Source organism: Carlito syrichta, unplaced genomic scaffold, assembly GCF_000164805.1.
Source record: "Carlito syrichta isolate Samal-C Ts95f unplaced genomic scaffold, Tarsius_syrichta-2.0.1 Scaffold304408, whole genome shotgun sequence".
In the NCBI taxonomy this organism is placed as follows: Eukaryota; Metazoa; Chordata; class Mammalia; order Primates; family Tarsiidae; genus Carlito; species Carlito syrichta.
This window is the reverse complement of record NW_007248504.1, coordinates 463979-485417: the sequence shown is the minus strand read 5'-3', so window position 1 is coordinate 485417 and position 21439 is coordinate 463979. Positions and strand designations below refer to the sequence as shown.

The following is a 21439-nucleotide window of genomic DNA, read 5'->3' as shown; positions in this document are numbered from 1 at the left end:
GTTGTAGAGATAAGGTCTCACCAAGTTGCCCAGGCGAGTCTCGAACCCTCAGTCTCAGGCAATTCACTCACCTCAGCCTCCCAAGGCACGGAATTATAGGCTGAGCCACCGAGCCCAACTTCCTTTAAATTTTTAACAAAACATAGTGTACATACTCCTGTTTTCCCCCAGAGTAAGTCTCAACACCTGCATACCTGTTGTTTCTACATTATCTTTTTAGCTTTTCAAAATTATTGTAGTCTATGTGCAAGTATCACCAGAGGCCAGAACCCTTCCACAGGCTAAAATGGAGTTAGTTGTGTGAGTTTTTTTCCCTATTTCACTGTTCCAGTAATGAAGGGCAGCAGGGTATGAATGAACTCAAAGCCCAAGTCTGATGAACTGTCTTTAAGATCCCCATTAATCTCTCAGCTGTTATTTAGGATTCAGGGATTTTCCACAGCCATACATTTACACTGCAAATTTCCCTGATTCCTAGGAATTTGAAATCTCAGGAAAGATGAGGGTCAATGTAATAGTAATAGTAATAATAATGATGATGATGATAGCAGCTAACATTTAAATAGAATTTCCTGTACCAGACTGTGTTTTAAATGCTTCATATATATTAACTCATTTAACCCTCACAATGAAGGAGGTAGTATTATATTATACAATGAAGTAGGTAGTATTATCATTATCCCATTTTATACATGAGGAAATGGAGGCACAGCACAGTTAAATAATTTACACAAAATCACACAGCAAGTAGGTGCCTGACCCAAAATTTAAACACAAGCATTCTGACAGTACTTAACCAGGTATCAACTGGTTCTCAATATAAAGAAGGTCTAATATCACTGAGTCAATTCTAATGCGTTATGAGGTTATAAAATTAGTTGAAATACTAGCTTCCTTAATGGAGCTTGCAAGCGTCTTTCTGTTCTGGTAGCTACCATTCTGGACTGTGTTAAAGAAAAAATTGTTCATGAAACTTTTTAAGACGGTAAGGAAAACTTTATTCAAGGGACTACTGTAATAGGGACTTGCAGTGTGAGTCTCAACTCTGACTCTAACAAGAAGTGGGAATTTATAATCAAGGAGTAGGGTGGAGTCAGGATGGAAAATTACTGAGAGGAAACATCAGGGATAATGGAATTCTGGCCAAACTGACTTGACAGGATTATTGAAGAAGGCAGGCCAAGGTGATAAGATACTGAGCGTGAGGGTAAGGAATTTAATCAGATATCAAGGATAGGGGATTTTTGCTAAACCGATCCAGCAGGATGCCTGCTTAAAGTGAACTAAACAGGCAGTCACTAGACTAAGGACAGAGTCCACATTAGGACCTAGTTAAAAAGAGATGTCAGAGAAACCTGACTAAAGTTTGGTTAAAGGAGAGAGTTTTTGTCAGTCCCCCATCTTGTTCAAAGGAAAGAACAGATCATCATTTTTTCTTTAAACAATAATAGTCCATTTATCGTTTGGTGGAGGATATTTGCTAGATGGTGTGAACAATCAGGCATTTAGTGAAGGTCATTTCTATTAAAAAACAAAAACAATAATCGCTAAAAACCCAGTTTCTGATTCCAAAATCAATAAGATTTCTAGATATTGGGCTAAAAGCGTCTTTAGATGGTGGAATGTAGGTGACGGGGACAATCTCACACATTTCCTGGTGTGCGGTTTGAATGTGTTTGCTTAGTGATGGAATCAAGTGAACTTTCTGAGTGGCCCATACAACAGCAGGCATGAAGACTGCCTGTGCACAGTCTGTTACGAAGATTTCTTTGAAGCTTACATCAAGTTGTCCAGCTTCAGCTTGCAGGGCTTGGGGAAAATGGCAGTTTTAGTTCTTGGTGATGCCAAGACAGGAGACTAGGAGATGCTGGTTTGGAGAATTGTAGCTGGAGGAAACTAGAAGAAATTCAACATCCAGTACAATTTGCAGGTATATTATACAACCTTAGTGACAATGAACCAGATCTAATAACAGCTGTACTACAGTTTTCCACTGAGATAATTTTTTTTTTTAATCTCCTCCTGCTTTTAATTTTTGATTACAAAATAAATCTTGTCTCATTAGATTTGGCTTAGTTGTTTACATAAGTATAACAAGAATGGTAACTGATCATATAGGCCTTATAAAATTTGCTTTGTTGGAACTTTTCATAAAGAATCTCAGATTAAACTTTTATTTTTATTTTTACTTTTGTGAGTCAGAATCTCACTTTGTTACCTAGGCTGGAGTACAGTGGCACACTCACGGTCACCACTGCCTCGACCTACTGGGCTCAGGCAATCCTTCCACCTCAGCCTTCCAAGTAGCCAGAACTATAGGCGTGCGCCATCACACCTGGCTAATTTTTTTATTTATTGTAGAGACGAAGTCTCACCAAGTTGCCCAGGTTAGTCTCAAATCAGTGGGCTCAGACAGTCTTCTCACCTCAGCCTCCCAAAGTGCTGGAATTACAGGCTTGAGCCATTGTGCCCAGCCTCAGATTAAACTTTTAAAAGCCACTTGAGACTAAGAAGGCAAGCCAAGAACTCAACACCAGATTTTGCCATCTTTAATACCTATAAATTTGAGTTAATTCTTCCATTCTCTAGTCCCCAAGGTATCCTGAGATCTTGGGCCTGCCAGGAAGAGATCTTCTTTACTCAATTACAAGTCTAAAAATTCTGTAAGCCAAGTACCCGGCTGGTATCTCAAGAGGGCTTTGTATGCATAGGTTAAGAAAGTTGACACTAGTTCCTTAAATCTGTCTGGCCATATCTGTTTCTATGCACATAATTTTCAAATATGCCATTTCAGTCAAAGCCTTGGTAATATAATCTGTGTTTCTGAGTCTGTCCTACTGTAAGGAAAACATTCTTATTGAACTTGTACAAATAACTCTATTGTCATGAAAATAAGAATACTCAGTAATAGTATCAACATTTTGGAGGGTTTAGGCAAGGAGAAAAAAATAATAAAAATGTTTCATCTTGTTTGCAAAGGTGTGATCTATTAAATTGCTGTAAATTATAGTTCTTGTGAAAAGAAAAAGATTTATTTAAATATGGAAAATAAAACAATAAAGAACTAGCAGTGTTTCAAAGAAAAATTCATAAAAATCAGTTTGTTAAGTCCCTTTTAATTAATTCTTATTCTGCTTGTTCTTGGATTAACAATTTATGAACCCATTGGTTCCAAAAGATCTGATAAGAGTTTATTTAACAAGAAAATTTGATTGTTTCTGTAACTTAAAACAGTAATAACTAGGCAAGGAGGATATAGACAAATTTCTCTGAATTCATACAATTCTGGAGTAATTATATCAATGGCATATGCTCATACAAATATAGCTTAAAGAGGATTAAATATCACTTTTTATTTGACAGCATTTCCCATGTAACTTAACATATCAAATAAACCTAATTAGTGTAACATCTCTTTTTACAAGGGGGGAATGTTTTGAGGTTTTTTGTTTTGTTTTAGATTGGAAAATATAGTTTATTTAGAAGGTAAATTAGAGGGGGAGATTCGCCTCCCCAAGATAGGGGAGAGGGCCAAAGCTGGTGAGAATGTTTAAGATTGGATTTGGGAAAGCTTATCAAAAATGTCAAAGAATTGAACACTTTCTTTTTTCTTTTTCTTTTTCTTTTTTTTTTTCTTTTTTTGAGTCAGAGTCTCATTCTGTCGCCCAGACTGCTGGGCTCAGGTGATCCTTCTGCCTCAACCTTCCAAGTATCCAAGTAGCCGGAACTACAGGCATGGGCTACCATGCCTGGCTAATTTTTTTTTTTTTTTTTTTTTAAGTGTAGTGACAAAGTCTCACCAAGTTGCCCATGCTGGTCTCGAACCCCTGGACTCAGGCAATCTTCTTGCCTCAGCTTCCCAAAGTGCTGGAATTACAGGCTTGTACCACCGTGCCCAGCCTTGAACACTTGATTAAATGTGATCATGGGTCATTGTGAAACAAGACTTAGTTATCCATTTAACTAAGGTGACAAAAGATTTTAAAGAAGGTTACGTAGTTGTAATTTTAAAAAAGAAAGAAAAGAAAAACAAACCTAGGTCTTTTAATATTGAGAAGACCTTACCTGAATAATGACCATTTGTATACCTAACCCTGAAATGTATCCCCCATCTTTAAAATAAAAATTAAAGAAAAAGAAGACTTGTGGTTTTTAAGTAATTAAAAACATGATAAAGCCAAGAAAACTTTGTTCTTTTCACAAAGAGGAAACCAAATTCTAGCTCTGCATCAGTACATTATGAACTCTATTTTTTTAAAGAACTTTATAAATATATCCATCCAATCTTAGCAGCTTGACTATACAAAACTTCTTTTCACAGTATTTCCTTTACAGTATTTTTACATCCATTCAGTTTTTGTCCTACTCTTTTTCTCTTTCTCATTCTAAAACAACCAGTTATCTTACTTTTGTACAAAATTACTCCCTTTTTTCTTAATGAAACATATTCTTTATATCTTTTATCCTTTTCCTTATTAAAACACATCTTTCTTTACTTGCATGATTTGAATACAGAGTTGTTTCCCTTCATGCTTATTATTTCTAGTGATTTTAATTACATATATTGATTGTAATTCTAACCATTAGTAACCTTTCTCTAACAGAGAAAACTAGAAAGTAGAAAATTGTGAATTGTGTGTCACATACTAGCATTCTATGAATATATTATCTCAAATTTCTAGTGGCATATGCGCCTTCCTAGTACAGTTTTTCATGTGGCAAAAAGAACATTTCTCAGCAGACCCAAATATCTTTAGCTTCTCTATATTATATGAAAACAGGATGCCAAAAGTATATAAACGTAAACATATTCAGTAATTAATGTTTCAGTAGTTTATCTTACTTAAGAGTTATTTAGATATTCAATGAATATCACTTACTTAGCATAACTCTACAATTTCAAGTTACCAAAAAGATTTTTGAAACTGTTTTTGGCAGATATATATTATTATCATATACATATATATTATTTTATCCCACTTACATTCATTCAATTCATTTGTTCTTAACAACTATGCCTATATTGCTTATGAAAATTTCATAAGACATAAAACAAAGCTAGTCATCATCTTGTTATTATTATTTATTTATTTTTGTAGACAATAAGCAGAGTCATGAGACTAAGAACAGAAGAGCCCAAGGCTGAAGTCTAGTTAGAGGACTCGGAAGAGACTGACTAAAATTTGGTCAAAGGAATTATTTCTTTTTTAAATAAAATTTTTTATTTTAAAGATGGGGGGTACAATTCAGAGTTAGGTATACGGTACCCTTGGTTGATGAGGTGTGCCCTCTCCCTCCCCAGCAGTTTCCCACTACTGCCAATCCCACCTCTTTCCCCCACCCCGGTAATTTTTTTAAAAATATTTTTATATTTTTTATTTTAAAGATGTGGGGTACAATTCAGGATTAGGTATACAAGTGGCCATCGTACAGGTCAAAGGCATTATTTCAATAGTTCTTTAGCAAGGATGTAGATTTCTAATCTTTCCTATTCTCAGCAGCCCACATCCTGCTGCTAGATTAATATAACTAAGTCATTACATTAATCCTGCTACTACCTTGCTTAAATCCCTTTCATGTCTCTATCTATCTTCAGCCAGCAAAGATGTAAACAAAGGTAGCATAGCTGAAAGCACCTCATTGCAAGTTCAACATTTTTCTTTGATGTCTCCTTTTTTGTAATAAAAATTCACGTAAGTTTTACATTCCACTCCAAAATACATCTGTTTTAATTTCAAAATGTTTTAAGGTAGGTATCACGTAAATTACTTGACTTAATTCTTCAAATTTTTAAATAAAATTTATGAGGCTTAAAGATACTTCATGTTTATGTTTTCCAGTGTCCCACGGATCTTCCAATGCCCCATATGGTATATACATAGTCTTATTTTAAGAGCCTAGGTATATGGAATAGATTTTAGGTAGCTTTGCTTCATATTTAAGATGATCAATTATCTGGCCCCAGTTCAACCTTCCCATCTTATATATTGCTGTTTTTCTACATTATTCCACTGATAAATCAATTTATCTATCTAGCTGCATTTATTTACCATATACCCACTATGTACCAGGCACTGTTTTCTAAAGATGTCTTGTACTATATACCACCCACAGATCTTTGCTTTTGTCCTTTCTCTCTACTTAGAATATCTTTACACCTTATTTATATCCATTAAAGTACTAATACCTTGGGACTAACTCTAATGCTACCTTTTCCTACTATCACAGTCAGGACTCTGAATTCCTATAACATTTACTTGATGCTTATTAGATAATATGCTTTGTTTTCTTATATTTGTATGAGTAGATCTTACACATAATTTTTTTTTTTTTTTTTTTTTGAGTTGGAGTCTCACTCTGTCGCCCAGACTGGAGTGCAGTGACCGCTCCTGGCCACCACAGCCTCGACCTGCTGGCTCCGGCGATCCTTCCGCCTCAGCCTTCCAAGTAGCCGGAATTACAGGCATACGCTACCACGCCCGGCTGATTTTTTTATTTATTGTAGAGATGAGGTCTCGCTGCCCAGGCGGGTCTTGAACCCGCGGGCTCAGGCAGCCCACTCACCTCAGCCTCCCAAAGGCGCGGGATTACAGGCTGAACCACCGAGCCCGGCTCACATAATTTTTTAAAGAAGAGTTTAACGTGTAGAGATGCACATAGAGTAGGTTTGGGTATATTAAATGAAAGTAAATGTGTGTTGATAGTTTCTTTTTATTATGATGTTATCGCATATCCTCGGTTTGCTATCAAATTAGTGGGCATTTAGGGAGTTGTTCCCACCAGTAACATAACATTATAATGCTTGAAATAGAACTGTTTAGTGTCTCAAACTTTAAGTTAAAGCACTCCACATTTTAATTGTAGGGAAAGTACAATAATTTTTCCAAACTGAATTGTTAACAAAAATCTTATAAAAGAAGGGTACCGTGGTCAAAATAATTAGGAAAGATATACTGGATTGAGCTGGGTTCTGAAAACATGCATTGCATTTCTCTAAGAGTATACTGTTCCATGAAACAACATTTGGTGAAAGGTGCTCTACATTATTCAACATTATTATAGACATTTGAATTGTGTTCAGTCGTGTGAATAGGCTCCCAAGGAACACTTTGTGGCACCTGTAGTGGTCCCCCACTTGTACAGGTCTAGGAAAGTATACCCACTCAGATTTCTACTAATTTATCGAGGAGAAACACCTAGATTACTCCTCCCCCATATCTCTAATACATATCAGTCAATCACAAAATCCTAGAATTCTGATGATATTAGATTATGAATATTTTTAAAGCATCCCCAGTAATTTTTTACCTTCTAGCTTTAGCAAACCTTTCCCTTTCCATCTGCTTATTCTCCTCTCTTCTTAAAAAAAAGAACCTAGCAAAATTATATTTAAAATATCCAGAAGCAGATATTAAATAATAAGAATTGAAATGATAATAAATAGTTAAAAGAGAGACGCTAATTAATAGAAATCTATCAAAATGCTTGATGACTGATGAGCACCTTTTCGGTTGTTGAATTTTTTGAGTTGGAGTCTCACTCTGTCGCCCAGACTGGAGTGCAGTGGCCGCTCGTGGCCACCGCAGCCTCGACCTGCTGGACTCCGGCGATCCTTCCGCTCGGCCTTCTGAGTAGCCGGAACTACAGGCATGCGCTACCACGCCCGCTGATTTTTTGATTTATTGTAGAGATGAGGTCTCGCTGCCCAGGCGGGTCTCAAACCCGCGGGCTCAGGCAATCCACTCACCCCAGCCTCCCAAAGGCGCGGGATTACAGGCTAAGCCACCGAGCCCGACTGATCCTGATGTTCTTTAAATGCAACTTTCTTTTTGAAGCTTTCCCCAAGCTTTCCAATGAGAATTAAACTATTTTTTGTTTTGTTTTCTCATCTCGCTTTGCACGTATTTCAATGATAGCACATTTCACATGCTGCTTTATTGATTCTTAGTGTTGTGCATGTACTCTGCACAGCTCTGTACTATGACTCTAGTCCTTCCTTGCTAAGAAGGAGCTCATAGGCTGAGGAGGCAGATAAACAAATTATACAATTTAATGTGATATATATTTATAAAGGTGCACAATATTGGTGATGAAAGGACTGACATGACTGAAGTATTTGAATGTAATTGGCTTATACAACTAACCTTTTAACTTCATTTAGAATGTTCAAGTCTAAAGTAGATTGTTGTAGGTGTTATTGTACATAACTTACTCTTCCACAAACTTATAAGGACTTGGCCTGTGTATTATTTATTTTTCTACTTTCTGTTGTACCCTAGCACTACCTTAGATACCTGGTTATACCCAATAAATGGGGCTTTTTCGTTTATATTTCGTTTTGAGTCGGGGTATCACTCTGTCACCCAGACTGGAGTGCAGTAGCATGATCACAACAATCACGGCCCACAGGAGCCTTGACCTTCTGGACTCAGGCAATCCCTCCACCTCAATATCTTGAATAGCCGGGACTACAGATGCACATCACTACACCCAGCTAATTGTTATTTTTTTTTTTTATAGAGCAAAGGTTTCACTATGTTGCCTAGGCTGGTCTCAAACTCCTGGGCTCAAGCAATCTGCCCACCATGGCCTCTCAAAGTGCTGGCTGGAATTACAGGCGTGAGTTACCACACCTGGTAATAAATGTTTGTTAAATTGACTTAATTTCTAGAAGTTGCTCAATTTTATGAATTTGATTTCGCAGTCTGAAATTTAATATATTTTTTTATTCAGACTCCTTTTTATTTCTTTCCTATTTAAGATATAATTGTAGGGAAGGAAATAGTACACAAAACTTACATAACTGGATTATTAGTTGACTTTCTCAGTAGCATTCTAGAAACTGTAGACTTACTCCATGGGTACTGCTTTTGCACAAAATGCTTATGGAATTACATTTGTTCCACACTATTTCGATTTGGTTTTAGTATTTTTAAATTTTTATTTTATTATTATTGTTATTGTTATTTTTGAGATAGGGTCTCATGCTGTCTCCCAGGCTGGAATGTAGAGGTGCCATCATAGCTCACTACAACCTCAAACTCCTGGGCTCAAGCAATCCTCCTGTCTTTGCCTCCCAAGTAGCTGGAACTACAGGCACCTGCCACTACACACAACTAATTTTTTTTAAAGTTGGGAGGCAAGGCTGGTCTTGAACTTCTGGCATCAAGCAATCTTCCTGCCTCAGCTTCCCAAAGTTCTGGATAACAGGATGAGCCACCATGCCTCGCCTTGTTCCACACTTTTTTGCATATTCTTGTTAGTCTCATGAGAATTCTGAATCCAACTAAATATCATCTAAAACTGAGTTTAGTGGATCAAAAGTCATATATGCCTTTTGGGATCGTAAACCACAAGGCATCTTATATGGTACAACTAAGTGTAAAGGTAGTTTCAAAAAAGAAATTCCAGCCGGGCTTGGTGGCTCAGCCTGTGTAATCCCGTGCCTTTGGGAGGCTGAGGTGAATGGATGGCCTGAGCCCGCAGGTTCGAGACCTGCCTGGGCAACTTGGCGAGACCTCATCTCTACAATAAAACAAAAATTAGCTGGGCGTGGTAGCGCGTACCTGTAGTTCCAGCTACTTGGAAGGCTGAGGCGGAAGGATGGCCGGAGCCAAGCAGGTCGAGGCTGTGGTGGCCAGGAGCGGCCACTGCGCTCCAGTCTGGGCGACTGAGTGAGACTCCAACTCAAAAAAAAAAAAAAAAAAATTCCAAAGATTTTGAACAATTTCAGCATTTCTGGGCATAGCTCATAGCCTTACAAATAACCATTTTGACAGACAAAACTGATGAAAACTGTATGTCTTAAAAAACAGTCTCCTCGCCAGTCTTGGTGGCTCAGCCTGTAATCCCAGCACTTTGGGAGGCTGAGGCGAGTGGATTGCCTGGGCCTGAGGGTTCGAGACTCACCCGGGCAACTTGGCGAGACCTCGTCTCTACAAAAAAATCAAAAAAATTAGCCGTGCGTGATAGTGCACGCCTGTAGTTCCAGCTACTTGGAAGGCTGAGGCCGAAGGATCGCCGGAGCCCAGCAGGGCTAAGCTGCGGTGGACGGGAGTGAGCCACTGCACTCCAGAGTGAGACTCCAACTCAAAAAAAACAAAACAGTCTCCTCATAGCCCCAGTTTATAACTCTGGTTTATTGAGAAGAGTTGTTGATTTTATTGGACAAGAATTTATTTATTTACTTATTTATTTATTTAAAATAAATTTTTTATTTTAAATATGTGGGATACAATTCAGGGTTAGGTATACAAATGTTCATTATACAGGTGCCCTTGTTGATGAGGTAGACTGGAATTTACACATTTTATTTTGTTTCTTAGCTAATAATTAGTCTAATACTGATTTGAATTGGCATTAAGCTTTTACCTTAGCCACTAAGATTATACTTGTTTTTAAGTAAAGACTATCATCCTTGTTTCATTGTTTTCTCTTTTCTAAAAAAAATTCATTTACATCTCAATTTTTAAAATTTTTATTGGCTATTTTTTATTATGAGAAAATGTATACTGTCATGCTCGTGATGGTTTTTACATTATTGTATTTGTTGTTGTCATGAGGTAAGAATAATGGAGGATGAGACCAAAAATCAGCCTTATTAGCTGATTATCTGATTCTTTACTTAAAGGAGCCTAATCTGGAAATCAAACTGAGAAAATAGCAGATATACCAAATCCTGGAAAAAAACAATTTATTTCAACTTTAATTATTTGATTTCTGAGAAATGAAACAGAAGTGGGACTGAAGTTTGCCTCTGCTTTAGCCAGAAATAAAAGAAAGAATTAATCCTATAGACATGAAAAGATAGGTCTATTTAAGAAAACAGATGCCCTTTGAAAGCCTATGAGCTCATTTGGAATATGATTACTTCCAGTTTTTATTCTGACTTCAAAGTATTTTATTTTACAAGATTATGAAATCAGCTTTTTTATGGACTAGGTATCTTTTTTCAATTCTCCCTTAATTAGTGTTTTATTTATTTTTAAAAAACACCAATTTTACTCCTCCAGAGTTTACTAACTAAGTCTGTTAAAATTTACTTGTAAATAATTAGTACAGTACATATTTTCATAAGGCTTCAAACAAATTTAAGGAACATAAATATCAAAGGGTAAAATCGAGATTTGGCGGGGGTTACTCATTTTGCCTTTTATGTTTGATGGATAAGGAAACCAAATGAGCTACTGTCAGATGCTTAACCTGGAATGATTTGAACAGCAACTGCACATTCTTATATTTTATACAAAATATAGACTCAAAATTAAATATCTAACTTGTCCAGAATTTTAATAGAGTACTTTGATTTTTACAAAAATTAATTATAATTGTCACAAGGCATAATTGCTTTGTAAAGAAGTTGAACTTCTGTTATTAAAAATTATAATAATAATAGCAATTACCATTTGTATACTGCTTTAAGTTTACCAAATATTTTTATATTTATTATCTCAGTTTAATCTCAGAAACAATGGAGATAGTACCTATAAGGTAGGTAGGAATCTAGACTCCTTTGGTTGTAGGGAAGAGCACTCCCCTCCAACCTTACCTTTTTACCTTCTGAGACACACATACACACACACACACACACACACACACACACACACACACACATTGCCTTAGGCCAAAAAGAATATGTTGGTTCATAGGATGGAATGGCATTCTGACTGACTAATTTGGGGGTACCAGCTCTTTCCCTCTGGATTGGCTCCATTGTCAACTCCACACTTGGTGGCCTGGCAGTTGTGTTACTGGTCCTGATTTGGTTAAATGCCCATTCCCGGACCCTTCACTGTGGACAGTGGGAGAGGAAGATATGCTGATTAACCTTAGCAGTTACGCCCACCTCTTGAGCTGGGGTGAGTTTTCCAAAGGAAAATCTAGTAACTACAATTACCAGAAGTAGCAGGAAAGAATGAGGGGGAGGCAAAAACAAACTTCTACCCCAGCATGTATTATCATCTCCACTTTACAGATGAGAAAATTTATACTCAGAATAAATGACCTACCCAAACATAGATCTTCTCTAGACTGTCTTAAAGGAATGCCATGGATTAAAAAAAACAGAAGTAGTTCCAGGTATGACATCTATTTCTAGTCTATGCTTTGAAGTGTATCAGGCATGAATGATAATTGAGTCTGAACTGTGGGGTGGTTGAACAAGACATTTTTGGGAAATAAAACGTCCCAAGGTCAAGAGTGTGGGAGGTAGTGGCAAGAGGTATGGTGGACATGAGCCTTACCTTGTGCAAGGTGGGCATGATCCTTACCACTGAAAGTTAGGAATTTGGGAATACTAAATAAAAATGACTAACAGGTGTTAACTTCTTATTATGACTTAGACATTGCACCAAGCACTGTTCATATATCATTTAAAACTCACAATAGTCCTATGAGATGAGGATTTTACAGATAAAAAGGTGGTAGCCCGCTCCTGTAGTTCCAGCTACTTGGAAGGTTGAGGCGGAAGGATCGCCGGAGCTCAGCAGGTCGAGCCTTCGGTGGCTGGGAGCGGCCATTGCACTCCAGTCTGGGCGACAGAGTGAGACTCCAACTCAAAAAAAAAACAGGTTTAATATCTTATCCAAGATTCTATAACTAGAAAGAGGTAGAGCCGGGATATGAACCTACAACGTCTAGAACCTATGCTCTTACCCACAGTAGTGCCTGTTGTCATTGTTACCAATGAAAGTAGTGATATGTGTATACCCGCATGTGTTGGCTTCCATGGTAGACATTTGGTACAACACCTGTTTTCTAGAAACTTACTCTATAGAGTTATGTGACACAGCAATTCATATACAGCACACTTATGAATTAATAAGAACCTTAGATAATGCAGGAGACACTCTTATGGAAATTGGAACTGGCAACCAGTTCCTGATCAAAAGCCCTAGTGCCCATGCCATTAGAGATAAAATAGACTACTGGGACCTTATCAAACTGACAAGCTTCTGCAAAGCAAAAGAAACCATCAAGAGAGCAGGAAGACAGCCCACAGAATGGGAAAAAATATTTGTCAACTGTGTGTCTGACAAAGGCCTAACATCCAGAATCTACAGGAAACTCAAATGTGCCAAAAGGAAAAAAACAAATAGCCCCATAAAAAAGTGGACAAAATACATGAATAGATACTTCTCCAAAGAAGAGATATGGGCAGCCAACGAACACATGAAAAAGTGCTCAGCCTCACTAATCATTAGGGAAATGTAAGTCAAAACCACATTGAGATGCCAGCTAACCCCAGTAAGAATGGCCATCATTAATAAAACAAATAACTACAGATGCTGATAAAGATGCAGAGAAAAAGGAGCACTTCTACAGTACTGGTGGGAATGCAAACTAGTGCAACCTCTTTGGAAGACAGTGTGGTTATTTCTGAAAGAACTAGAAATTGACCTTCCATATGATCCAGCAATTCCCCTATCGGGTGTATACTTGGAGGAACTCAAATCATTCTACCAAAAAGATACCTGCACATGCATGTTTGTTGCAGCTCTATTCACAATAGCAAAAACATGGATCCAACCATGCTGCCCATCAAAACTGGACTGATAAACAAAAACATGGTACATATACCCAATGGAATATTATGCAGCCATAAAGAAGGACAAACATATGGACTTCGCGGCAACTTGGATGGATTTAGTCTATCATGCTCAGTGATCTAACACAGAAACAAAGAACAGAGTACCATATGTTCTCACTCATAAGCAGACTTAGACAATTATCATAATACTGTAAGAAAGGGATTGGCAGTAGTGAGAAACTGCCAGGTGAGGGGAGTGCATACCTCATCAGCAAGGATACCTGCATAATGAACATTTGTATTCCTAACTCTGAATTGTACCCCCCCCAAAAAATTTTTTTTAAATAGTATTGGGCCTTTTAGGCCATCAACATAGAAAAAAAAAAGAATTTATAAAAGCCTACTAAATTCCCATAGTATTGTTAAGATTAATTTTATGCTGCCTTTGTTTTGGTTTTTGTGTTTTTATCAAAGTTACACATATTACTTTAAAAATCAAGTAGACCCTATAAGACTCATTACAAAGAACAGCAGTTTTCTGCTCAGCAGCTCCTGCCACCATTTTCCAATAACCAGAGGCAACCTCTTTCTACTTTTTTTTTTTAGCTGTGCCTTTTGTTATTTGTGAAAAAAATATCTCTTGTCACATGATTATATTTCTAATTTGATTTTTTTCAGTTTCACAGGTACTATATTAATTTCTTATTTTGGAAGCCATAGATTTAGATCTCATTTTTAATCTTTTACCCCACCACCACAAACACACCATTTTTACTATATAATTAAATAATAATATTGGCTAATTTAATATTCAGTTGCATATGCTATTACACCTATAAACTCAGTTCATGAATGAACTATACCCTGTATCTAATTTTCTCCTATAACCAAAATTAATAACTGTTTTATCTTTAATTTGCTTGGTTCCCTATGTACTTATTTCTAATTCAGCTGCAAACTGTGTCCTACATGGTACAGATCCCATTTCACTATCAACTTGAGGCTTCTTTTTGTCCTTGTTTAGTTGGATCTCCTGTTTTTTATCTTTTCCTACTTGATTTGATCTTGCTTGTCTGAAAATGTATTTATTCTTTACTGACATTGGATTGAAGTTGTAGCTGAGTATAGAATTCTGCTTTGGAATTCATTTTCTCTCTGAATTTTTGTGTTCTCCCTTCATTGTCTTTAGTTTCCAATGTTGAAAGTTGAAAGGTATTCTAATTTCTGTTTTATCTATTTTTCTTTTCTGGAAACTTTGAAGATTTTCTATTTGTACCAGAGTTCTGAAATTTTATTAGGATATGTCTTGTAGGAGACCTATTTTCATTCATTCAGCTAGGCACAGTGAACCTTTTTAAGCTAGACATTCATGTTTATGTCTAGATTTAGACAGGAAATTTTTCATGAATTTTTCTTTTTCTTTTTTTCTTTCTTTTTTTCTTAGCTATCTCTGTTATCCTCCTAGATGGTTTTCTTTTCTTTTCTTTTCAATTGTTTCGGCTAGTGTTTATTTGCATAATATTATACAGCTATCTGCAGTGTAACAGGCAGTAAAAAAAAAAAAAAAAAAAAGTCCACGCCTAACAGGCGTAAAAAAAGGTCTACACAAAAGATATACAAAGATAGACTGGTTTTCTAATTCTCTTGTCCTTTTTCTCTTGTGTGTTTTCCTTCTTAGTGTCTTTACTTGCTTGGAGATCTCATAATTTTTCTACCGAGGTCTTTATTTTTGTCATAATTTTCTTTCCCAACAGTTCTTTCTTTTTCCCTGAATGTTCTTTTTTTTTTTTTAATATGTGTTTTGGTGTTGCTGGTGGTGGTTTTTTAATTTTTTAATTTTTATTTTTTGAGTTGGAGCCTCCCTCTGTCACCCAGGCTGGAGTGTCATAGCACACTCATGGCCACCACAGCCTCGATCTGCTGGGCTCAGGTGATTTTTCCACCTCAGCCTTCCAAGTAGCTGGAACCACAGGCATGCGCCATCACACCCAGCTAATTTTTCTTGATTTATTGTAGAGATGAGGTCTCGCCAAGTTGCCCAGACTGATCTCAAACCCATAGGCTCAGGCAATCCTCTCACCTCAGCCTCCCAAAGTGCTGGGGTTATAGGCATGAGCCCTTTCACCCAACCTTATTTATTTATTTATTTATTATCTTTTATTTTTATTTTTTATTTTTAATGTGAAGATGTGGGATACAATTCAGGGTTAGGTATACAAACATTGATCATGCAGGTACCCCTGTTAATGAGGTATGCCCCTCCCTGCCCTAGCAGTTTCCCTCAACTACCTATCCTACCCCCCCCAACAGTTTCCCATTACTGCTAATTGCTTTCTTATAGCATTATAATTGTTCAAGGTCCTCTTATGAGTGAGAACATATGGAACTCTGTTCTTTGTTTCTGTGATAAATCACTGAGTATGATCGACTCCAAATCCATCCAGGTTGCTGCAAAGTCCATATATTTGTCGTTCTTCATGGCTGCATAATATTCCATTGTGTATATGTACCACATTTTTTTAATCCAGTCCAGCTTCGATGGGCAACATGGTTGGTTCCATGTTTTTGTTATTGTGAATAGAGCTGCAATAAACATTTGTGTGCAGGTATCTTCTTTGTAGAGTAATTTGAGCTCCTCCAGGTATATTCCCAGTAGGGTAATTGCTAGGTCATATGGAAGGTCAATTTCTAGTTCTTTCAGAAATCTCCAGACTGTTTTCCAGAGAGGTTGTACAAGTTTGCATTCCCACCAGCAGTGTAGAAGCGTTCCTTTTTCTCCACAGCCTCGCCAGCATCTGTTGTTGTTTGTTTTATTAATGATAGCCATTCTTACAGGGGTTAGGTGGTATCTCAGTGTGGTTTTGACTTGCATTTCTCTGATGATGAGTGAGGCTGAGCACTTTTTCATGTGTCTGTTGACTGCCCGTAATAAAACAAGGTCTTGCTAGGTTGCCCAGGCTGGTCTTGAATCCCTGGGCTAAAGCAATCCTCTCGCCTCAGCATCCCATGTAGCTGGGATATAGGCATGTGCTACTGTGCCCACCTTCTTCTTCCTTTTTTTTTTTTTTTCTTTTTTGACAATCTTTTGTGCATTTCTTCTCTTATCTCTTTGAAAATACTTTTGTTGAAATTGTATGTCCTTGAATAGTTCTATTTCCTGATTATTTTTTGTTTGTTTGTTCTAGCCTACATCTTTGATGCCCAGGGCTTTCCTCAGAAGTCTGGTGACCTTTGCCAGCTCGTGTTTGAAGTAGTTAGGAAGGAGGATACCTAGATAACATACACTTGGGGCTTAATGACTTTAAATTTCTTAGCTCTAACTGTGCTGTTTTATCTAGGAACCCCCAATTATTGGACACCTTTCTTTTTGGCAGTTAGATTTGCCAAAGAAGAATCCTCCACTTTCCTACCTAGAGGCTTTAAGATGGGCTGCTAGCATTCTGCAAACCAAGAAGAAGAGAACGTGGGGGCTCAATATTCAGTGCATAAAATTTTATCCAATTCTCCTGTTTTTAGTAGAATACACTCCTGCCCTGAAAATTTCCCAATTCAAGAACCTTCTGTTCTACCCACTCCAGAGAATAAACATTTAGTCTTCTGCTAGGGTGAGGGAGGCAAGAGTACTTGACCAGTAGTGAATGGTGACAATTAATTGGAAGGTAACTAGTTGTTAAATAAACTTCCAACCAAGCATGCTCTTATTCCCACCTTTATCTCACTTCTGCGTGTACTGGCGCACCAATTCCTACGTCTTTTGGAAACTCTCTAGTAGAAACAAAATTTCTTCCTGGCTTTACCCACCACTGCTGCATCAGGTAGCAATAGTCCTTCTCCTTTTAGCTTCCCCATTTTGGTTATTCATCTCTCATTCTCATTCTCCTGGTTTGTTTTGCTTTTTAATACAATATTTAACATAAAATTGTATTTTAGGTTGGTTTTGGAAAGGGATGGAATTCAATCTATATTTTCCACCTACCATCTTTAGGAACTGATACTGTTGATTTTTATTATCTGTGAAGTTTCTTCTTGTAAACATGTTTTAGATTTACACATTTTCAAATATCTTAAAGGACAGTATCTATTTGGAAAAAGCCAAAACCTCATATCCAATTTTCTTGATTTTTCTTGATTTATTGTCTTGATGCGGTATACTCTATCTCAGAGAAAGACTTGAGGAGATTTTTGTTTGTGTATCACATATTTTATATATAAATGCTTATATTATGTCCCAGACTTGCTTCCTTCACAGCATGTGGGGATGTTTATTACTCAGTAGGCCTGGGAACAATAATTAGGAGTCATATATTACAAAGCTCAACTCTTATAATCAGGAAATATGATAAGCTGATCAAATTTTCCAAATCAAAAGCTAGGCAACATAGTTTAAACTTTAGAGAAAGAAAGAAGGTCTACCAGTCATGGGCCAGACAATGGACTATATACATTTATTGTCTTACATAATACATATATGAAATACTTTTTGACTTTTGATGAAGACCCAGAGGCTCAGAGAAGTTACTTCCCCAAATCCATAGTAAGTGACAAAAGTAGAATTTGAACCTAGGATTTACTTACTTTAAAGCTGAGTCTGTATAAGAAAAGCTGGAATATATGATTTCCTATATAGGACTGCAGTGAAATTCCCCAAACTTGGGGAGAAGTCAAAGAAAGGTTACCATCAGAAACTGTAATCAGAAAGTCACACCATCCTATTTTCACACACCCATGTCATCGAATCCTTGTAACATCCTAAGAGCTGGTGATAGAAGATTTTGTTTTGCAGTTATTGGTCTAAAGTGTCTAAATCATTGTTTGCCTATATCTAAAATTGATTTATTTCACAAGCTTCTTTTCCTGACACCCTCACCACCAACATTTTCACAGATAATTTGAAGCTACTTGGTCATTTCTGAATTAAAATTGAGCCAATTTAGTCTTTAAACTAGGATTTTACCCCTATTCTTCCCTTCCCTTCTGCTTTTCCTTCCTTTCACCCTTCTTCAAGTTCCTGGCGGACACTCAACATAGCACAGGCATCATCCATATGTGTGGGTATGCATACCACTTTCTGTCCTTGCTGGCCATGCTGAGTTATTGCTTGACCTTTGGCCTTGGCACCATGTGCCAGCTTCTGCTCAAGTATAGTTCCCCTTGCCTGGCCCCTGAATGCCATGTATTGGATCCCTTGCCGTGTGCCTCGCTGTGGTTTTCAGTTGAGAGAACCACGTACTCCTCTCCCTTTTTCTTCAAACCCTCATCTCCCTCCTCTAGCTCAGTCTGAGTCACTTTTGCACCCCTTGTATAGCAGAGGCTGAAGTAACTTTCCAAGCACTCTGCCTCAATACAGTGGAATATTTAGGATTCAAAAATGTCTTCAGACAAATCCTCGCACACATCTTTCTCAGCCTATACTCAGATGCCTCAAACATAGCCCTGCCAAGCTCTTTCCTGCCTGGTAGCCAGTATCTTATTTCTTTTCCATGGGAAAACATTTATTATATCCTCCTGCTTTCTTCTCTACTCTCTGATTTTTTATGATACAAGCTTTATACAACAAAGTTCTTTAAATTATAAGGTAACTCTGTATATATTGATATGATCAGTTGACAAAACGTATTACATGAAGAAAGCAAGGTACAGACCAGTATGTATAACCTACTTTACTTTTGGAATTAGATGTATAGATAATGGTAATGTGGTGAACATCTCTGGAAGAGCACCTGAAACTGCTAACAGGAGTTGCCTCTGGGGAGGGAAAACAGATGTCTGGGGAACAAGACAGAGAGATTTTTCACTGCCTTTTTATATCTTTCAAATTATATGTCCTGTGAATATCCTATTCAAAAAATAAATACAAGATAATTATAAAGTATCTATAATTTGGCTTCTTCACTCTGGCTAGGCTCCAGACCACCTGATTCTCAGCCACAGACAGAAAGTAGTCACTTTCTGTTTTTTTGGCAAAGCCATCTTTTTTCCTTCACTGCTTCCTGACCTTTCACTCCTTCTTGGAGGACTTTACTGAAGGATGCATAAAGCAGCCAACCTGCTCTAACAGTATGAATTTTCCCCTTTCCTTAGAAAGTAGGCAGATGGTCTGAGACCCAAAGTGTAACAGATGATAATTTAGTTATTTTACTAATTTGCCTGCGTGAGATACCATTCCCTGATCCCATTGGCCAAGCCAAGTCAATATTTTAGGGTCTGTTATTTGCAAGAATTTTTAGCTGCAAACTTTTCACATTGAATAGGTATTTAATAATTTGTAACTATAAATACATGAGTGAATAATTTTATCTATAGGAATAAACCACCTAAGATAGTTTTAAATGTATTACTGATAGAGATTCTTTAAGCCAATATTGAAAATTTCCCAGCTGTCCATTAATTATAGCTGTCTTTTTCCCCCCAATTCAGGACCAATCAAGGTTTATACATTGTATTTAGTTGCCATATCTGTTTAATCTCCTTTTTTAAAAATTGCCAGTTTGTTATGTGTCATGTCACTGGCATTTTAATGACCCTGGTCAATTGTTTGTAAGATATCCCTTAACTTAGATTTTTCTAAAATTATGTATTGTTAAATTTAGGTTAAACAGTCTTGACAAGACTACTACAATGGTGATGCCATGCCTTCTCAAAGTAGCATATCCATAAGAGGAAATTCTTAATGCAGTAGACAAGCAGATTACTGTGGCTTGATGGAAGGGCTAATTTAAGTTTTCAATTCCCCTTGCTTTAGTTTTACACTAATAAAGCAATTTCTAAGTGTAAGTAGTATTTTATCCAATTAATTGGCTATCATTTTGAAACAACAAAAATTTTCCCTTTTAAATTGGTCCATTTCTAACAATTTGGGGAGCTGATAAAATCAAGTTTCTGGCTTTTGATGCTAAAAGCCAAATGGTAATAATATCTGCCTCACAGGGTGGAGGTGAGGTTTGCTTGAGATGTTAACAGATTTAAAATGCAACTGACAGTAATATGCTGTGTGAAGGGGCTCTATTAATATAATTAACCCCAAGTATTTTTTTTTAAAAACACCCATATAGCATTTACTATTGTACCTAGTACTGTAAGTGCTTTATGAATGTTAATCTTTATAACAACACTACCAGTTAGGTACTATTATTATCCTTATTTACAGATAAGGAAACTGTGGCTCAGAGAAGATAAGTAACTTTCCTAAAGACATACAGCAAGTAAATTGTGATACTGTTTATCTGTGAGACCTCCCACTTGAAAGTAAGCAGGCTGTATAGCTACAATCTGTATTTGAGGATGATTTTCATGCAGCTTCTCCTTCCTAGATAATTGTTTTTCCCTACATATCATCCTTCCTGCTAATACTGTTTACCATACATTCAATGGTGGGTGCTTGATTATTTATGACAGTACCACAAAGTCATGCAGATGTGTGATTGTGTGTGTGTGTGTGTGTGTGTGTGTGTTGTATGTGTACATACATAAATCAGACATTTAAATGAGTTGCTTTTCTTACTACTTTGTTTTTTTCTTCATTTTAATATATAAGATTTTTTTTCTTCTTGTACTTTTGAGATTTTTAAGCCTTAGAATTAGGCAGACCCAGATTTAAACTGACTGTGTCATTATCATCTCTAAGCTAGAGGGTACACATTACAAAATGGTAACACTAACCATATCATGGGTTGGTGTAAGTGTTAAATTAGGTGATATTACAAATTATAAAGACTGTATATTGATATTTTATATGCATTTATTCTACACTTATATGAGTTATTGTTCTTTCTTTGGTTTTTTTTCCCAAGTTAACTTAAAGGGTTTAGAGTGTTCTAATTGGTAGTGGTGATGGTTATGTCTTAGAGCTAAGCAAATTCCTTTTAATTGGGCTGTAATAGAAAGAGTAGCTTTGAAGTTAGGCTGTTTAGT

General features: G+C 36.8%; 1 protein-coding gene and 1 pseudogene across 1 annotated transcript in view; one reads left to right on the top strand and one right to left on the bottom strand.

Annotated features, from left to right (window-relative positions):
* MBD5 (methyl-CpG binding domain protein 5) overlaps positions 1 to 21439 on the top strand; it is a 422713-nt gene that overhangs the window by 269203 nt on the left and 132071 nt on the right. The window lies entirely within an intron of this gene.
* The window catches only part of LOC103262248, a 104873-nt pseudogene that overhangs the window by 12032 nt on the left and 71402 nt on the right, over positions 1 to 21439 (bottom strand).